Consider the following 6,365-nt stretch of genomic DNA (forward strand, 5'->3'; position numbering starts at 1 on the left):
TTTCATTTAAGAAAGGACTTGTATCGCTAAAGTTTCTTCGAAAAGAAATTATACGGAAAATTAACTAACGACCGGAGGCGTAACAATATTATAATCACATTACTTGAACGTGGTATTTATAACAACAAACAAAAACGTAAAAATTGACCTTGGTATACATCGTTTTCAGAATCTACAGTTTCATATTGTATAATAACAATAAGCGTTCTCTGCGCAGGAATATGTAGTTCTAGTGTTAAAGATCCTTTATTACGGGATCTTTGATAGTGTGCAAACAGGCTATTATTAAAGCGCATGACGTTACACATTCAGGAAATGACCACCGTATTACTTCTTTGTATTAAAGTGCGCCATATTGAAATAAAAGATGGTCTCCTAATTATATGTTTATTGTGAATAATTGTTACTTCTGTAGAATCAGTTTTTAGATTTCACACTTTAAAAACGAACAGCGTATAATATTGCTATGAATATCCATATCTGACAATTTTATTATTGTAAGACAGAGATGTTTTTATCAAATTATTGACCAATAGAAAAAGACGTTGTAAACCAGAAAGAACCTGAGTTTATCGTTTGTTGATCACATTCACACTCGTAGTAGGGTAAAGAGTAAAGGTGCAGTTTAAGGCAATTTTAGGTTATTATGATTATTCTCTATTTTGTTGCTTATGTGCAATTTTCAACTTTACAGAAACAACTGTAGAATAGGAAATAACGTTTAATTAATTTATTCGTCAATGAAGGTAGGACCTTTATAAATTTGTGAGCTTTATTATAACTTTAAGCTCAGGAAACCATGCCTAATTAAGTTAAATTTGAAATTGATATTAATTATTCTACTATGAGTATAACTATGACTCGTATGAGTATGATACTGATAAATAAAAAGAAAAGTAAAAAAAACACGTTTAATTACTTCCCTCTGGTTTTAACATGAAACTTAATATAAGTTTATTGCATTATAATTATTAACACTGACAAAGTTGACAAAAGTCAAAACACAAGACTGACTTCTGAGTATGATAAGCTACTACTTAGAAATTATAAGATAAATTCTTAATATTATCAAACAGGTAATATTTCAAGCTAGTATGTTTTTCTTTTTATTATTTATTAGTAGGTTATTTTGTTAACTTATCTTCGTTTTGCTCTTTGATACTTTAAAATTTTCGTATTCATTTCTATCATTTTCTCTTCTTTTTTTTTACCCCCCGTTGGTTCCCTGTGTACTTTGAGTTTGTCATGTTGGTTATATTGTTAGCACTTTTATTTTCGCTCCCAGATTAATAACAATTTTAATATAATTTGTATTTTAATTAAAAAGTTATTTTTATATAGTTTATATTATTATTAAAAAGAAATTACAGTTTTAAATTATATATTTTTGTGATGATTTTAGTTAATTTTTTTATTCTGTTTCGGTGATGTGTATTGATTAGTGTTTATTAACATTTGAAGTTGTTTTTACAGTGTGATTTTTTTCTTTATAGTTTTTTGATGGATGAGGTGCAAATCAATCATGTTTGTGTGTATGTTTGGTAATTGTTTTTTTATTTGCCACCATGTATTTTTTATTAAATTTGAATTTGACTGGTTTCTTGTTTTACAGATATTGTTACGATGATTTACTGTGTAGTGTGTGTAACTGTGTGTAACAGGTGTATGATTGAATAATTGTATTTTTCTAGGAATATTCTCTATAACTTGGCTTTGCTTGTAGTACATCAATGACTTTCTGTGCTTTACTATTTTCACTCTTATTAATTTAGCTATTTCAAACTCTTGAGAGGGTGGAAATTGGGGAACATCGGGGGGGGGCAAGTGATCATTGCTCTCTTAGGTTTAATGTTTTGCTGAATATGGAGATAACGAATAATGATATTTTGGTTACAAATTTCAAAAAAGCAAATTTTAAAGAGATGCGACAAGAATTATCTATTATGAATTGGGCAGCTGAGTTATTTGAAAACTGATCAGATGTGGAAAATTTTTTAAAGATAAATTTTTAAATATTCAGGATAAACATATTTCTTATAGAAAGAAATGGGTAGTTACAAGTAAAAAAACCAGGTTGGCTTACAAAGAGTTTAAGAAATAAAATTAAAGAAAAGCATCATAAATTTAAGAAAATTAAACTGACTGGTATGACAGGAGATTTAGAATATTATAGAAGTTCAAGAAAGTTGGTGAAACAGGAAATCAGGACATCAAAAAGGATGTATGAGAAAAGGTTGGCCAAAAATGTATAATTAACTATAAGGATTTCTTAAAATACATTAAGGGTAAACAAAATGTGAGGATGAGGATAATACCCTTGAGGCATGATAAAGGAAGGTTAGTATCTAATGGTTATGAGATGGCTGGGTTATTAAATTTTGCTTTTTCTTCAGTTTTTACTGATGAAGGTTTAAGCAATATTCCACATCTTGATCAGTTGATAAATATAAATTTTGGCAAGGTAGGAGTCATCTTTAGCTAAGACAGTCTCATTTTTCTAACAGGGTAGTTGGCCTTTGGAATGGGTTGCCTTCAGATGTTGAAGAGGCAGTAAATTTAAGTGAGTTTAAGAAAAAGCTTGATAAGTATATGAACGAAAAGGACTGGCTTTAAGATTTTTTATATTATTACTATTATTAATTTTTAATCATTTTAATTTAATTTAGAGGATGGAGCAGCCAAGATGGACCAATAGGTCCCATGTTGTCCCAAAATGTAATGTTATACTAAATATTTGTTAAAATCTGCTCTCTTTTCGTTTATTTGCCTTATAACTAATTTCTGGTTAGAGATCAAAAAGTAGTGAAATGTGACCAAATGCCAAAGTGCTTATGACCAATGACATTATTGGCTAAAAGTATGCCTCAGAAATACTGTAAAAACAAGATATAAAGCAGTATCTTCCATATTGATAATCTTTTATTTTTGCAATCTTCCAAGAACAAGAAAGCTTATTTCAATCCATATGTCTGTAATAAAGCTTTCCATAGTCACATCCTTATCCAAGTAACCTATAGTTACCTAAACATTACTTCATTGTTCTCAATAACTTCATCTGGTATCTTCTGTAAGACATCAATAATTTCAATGAGCAACTTAATGATTTGTCAGGTAATTTAACCTTATTCTCTACAAAAATACCTAATTTTGTGATGTTTAATCCCTCAACAACATTCAGGCTGTTTTTAATAACAAAACTTTATCCTCTTTGTTTACTGTCTATGAGACAAACATTAAAATTGCCAAAGAACTACATTACCAAGTTCATTAACCTTTAAATTATACAATTGATTTTTCTACTGTTTATTACCAGTGGGGTCTGCATATTGCAACATATTGAGTAATTTTATGGTTTTGTCTGTTACAACATCCAGTGTGAAGAAGTGACCAAAAATTTGGTGAATTCACTCATAGGGAACCCTAACAGTAATTAATGTGATCTAATCAAGATATCGATGGCATTTTTTATATAATTTTTTTATATGATTTGAGTGATGTTGGGGGTCCTGTAACTTTTAAAATCATGGACCCCTAAGAAATTTGGTATGTAAGTAGTTTAGATATACTAGCTTCAAAAACAGTTGGACTCCATTGGTAATTCTAGGTTTACGGAACTGTTATCGTAGTAATATAAAATAAATTATTACATAGTGTTTTAGTGTTATTAAAAAAAACAGGATTTTCTTGTATCTGCCCACTTGTTATTTTTTATTTAATTTTAACTTGAATGCTTGACTGATTACTGTTTTTCTCAAAAGGCCAGCATTTTTGAGTTTTGTCCATTAAAGCTTCCACAAAAATCCTCTGCTTACAACATGAAATAAAACCAAATGGTTCTTCTTCACTTTTGAACATGTTGTATAATTCAAGACAATCAACTTACTCTTTGGCACATATTCTAACTAATGTAAATTTTCATTTATCCTTATTCATTTGCTCAGGTGTTTATCAATACTGTTGTTAATGAAAGGACTCTTGCAAATGCAAACTGATAATTTCTATTTTTAAATCTGCTGTTAAGAGCCTTGCATACAATTTTATGAATGTTTCTAAAACTTTCTATTCTCATAGTCACTATCTCCCAGATGAATAACAGAGAATTTTTCTTGGTTTCTGACAAAAAAGCTGTTAATGATATCCAATGTATATCCTGTACCTTAACATCAAATGAAAAAACTGTGGTCCTGGTTTTTCTTTCTGGCACTAACTGACTAACTATGTGCATTATGAAAACTTCAATATGAGTTGTTTTCTTTTCTGGCACCTGAACGTACAGTAATGAATACCTATTTAATAAAGATTACCTTTGAGGTAAAATGTGTATCATTTAATACACTTGAAACTGTTAGCAACCTTAATAACATAGGATCCTCCAAAAAATCTCTAAACTTAATTGTAACTAATACAGTAGAAAAGAAAAAGTATTCTAGTACATAAAGACAATGACTGTTTTTCAGCAGATATTATTTTCTACCAAACTTTCACAAAGATGCCAAAAACTTAAGAGCTTAGTCTTAAGCAAATCTGCTGAATAAAAACTACAAATTGTCATATATATTCATTGAAAAATTATTATTGAATTTTGCCTAAGACAAACTTTTTTTCTTAGTCCCTTCTACATACCAAGCCATGCTAATTTTTGAAATAATTATTTCACTTGCCTGTCTAAAGATGCAGAGATATTGGATTAAATTATGTTCACAGATTGTTTTTCCCTGTTAATGGCAACTTTTTATGAATTAAAAATTGGCAGAATTTGTAAGTAGTAGTTGTTGTAAGACAATTGTTTCTTGTAATTTTGTTTTTCCATGTTTGATTCATACATTATTGTTGTCTGTGGTAATAATTTTAACTTGGGCTTAAAAGGAATTATTGTAAAAATTGAATAGGGTGTAGTATTAAACTATATGTAATAAGTTTGTCTTCATTAAAACTCAAGATATTTATTAAAAGTCTCAGAATTAGTCAGATTTCCAAATAGTGCTGTATTTGTACAAGTAAAACAGCTTGTACTTAGCATGTGGGAGTAGTTCTTTTGAGAAAGAATGGAATTATTTTTACATGACTTGGTGTATTGTGTGTGTGTGTAATAACCTTGAATAGTGGGCAGGTACCAGAGGATTGGAAGTTAGCTAATGTAACTCTTCTTTTCAAGGGAGGTGATAAAAATTGTCCCAGTAATTATGAACCCATTAGTCTTACATCAGTTGTGGAAAATTTTTGGGGAAGTGTGTTAAAAGATGCTTTGCAAAGTCATTTAACAAAGTTTAGAATTTTATTCTATAGTCAACATGGTTTCACCAAGGGAAAATCTTGCCTTATAAATCTTTTAATGTTTTTTGAAAAGGTTACTGCTTATGTAGATGAATGTAAAAGTGTGGAGTTGGTGTATCAGAAAGCATTTGACAAGGTGTCACATAAAAGGCTTGTGAAAAAATTAGTTCTATAGATGTGGGGGATAAGTTAGCAAATTGGATAGAAGAGTGGCTGGATGGAAGAAAGCAGAGGGTTGATACAAATGAAGTTCAGTCAAACTGAATTAATGTCACAAATGGGATACCTCCTCAGTCTTAGGACCTTTGCTCTTTTTTGATTTACATCAATGACATAGATGAAGAAATAGTCAAGATGATATTAAGGTCTTGGGTGTTGCTAGCTGTAAAGAGGATGCTGCTGAATTACAAAAAAGATTTAGATCATTTAGTGAGTTGGGCAAATAAATGGCAGAAGGGTTTTATTTATAATAAATGCAATATAATGTCTGTGGGTTATCATAATTTGAATTATAAGTATAATTTGGATGGGAATAACCTTAATAGTGTTATGAAGGAAATGGATCCTGGTGTAATAGTCAATCTGTCTCTAAAGTCATCCAAGCAGTATACTGTTACTAGTGGTAGGGCAAATAGGATTTAAGGTTGTATCTATATCAATATCGAATAAAAGTCTAAAGAGGTTATAATTTCATTGTACAGGTCACTGGTTAGGTCACATTTGGAATATTGTGTTCAGTCTTGGGCTCCTTACCTTAGGAAAGATGTTGGATTGTTAGAATAAGTTCAGAGAAGGGTTTCTAGAATAGTGCATGGGATAGAGGGGTTGTCGTACGAGGAGAGGCTGAAATCTCTCAAATTGTTTTCTCTTGAAAAAAGAAGAGTTAGGGTGGATCTGATTGAGGTGTTTAAGATTGTAAAGGGAATTGATAGTGTTGATGCATTATCTTATTCTCATATATTAACAGTGAGAATAGTAGGACTACGGGACACAAGTATAAATTTTGGCAAGGTAGGAGTCATCTTCAACTAAGATAGTTTCATTTTTCTAACGGGGTGGTTGGCCTTTGGAATGGGTTGCCTTCAGATGTT

General features: G+C 30.3%; 1 protein-coding gene across 1 annotated transcript in view; it reads left to right on the forward strand.

Annotated features, from left to right (window-relative positions):
- Window positions 1-590: 590 nt before the first annotated feature.
- LOC106464062 (CCR4-NOT transcription complex subunit 6-like) overlaps window positions 591-6,365 on the forward strand; it is an 84,383-nt gene continuing 78,608 nt past the window's right edge. The window contains exon 1 of the mRNA XM_022391952.1: window positions 591-746. The gene's annotated coding sequence lies outside the window, so the exon portion shown is untranslated. The remainder of the gene's footprint in view (window positions 747-6,365) is intronic.

This window comes from Limulus polyphemus, unplaced genomic scaffold (genome assembly GCF_000517525.1).
Source record: "Limulus polyphemus unplaced genomic scaffold, Limulus_polyphemus-2.1.2 Scaffold57, whole genome shotgun sequence".
Classification (NCBI taxonomy): domain Eukaryota; kingdom Metazoa; phylum Arthropoda; class Merostomata; order Xiphosura; family Limulidae; genus Limulus; species Limulus polyphemus.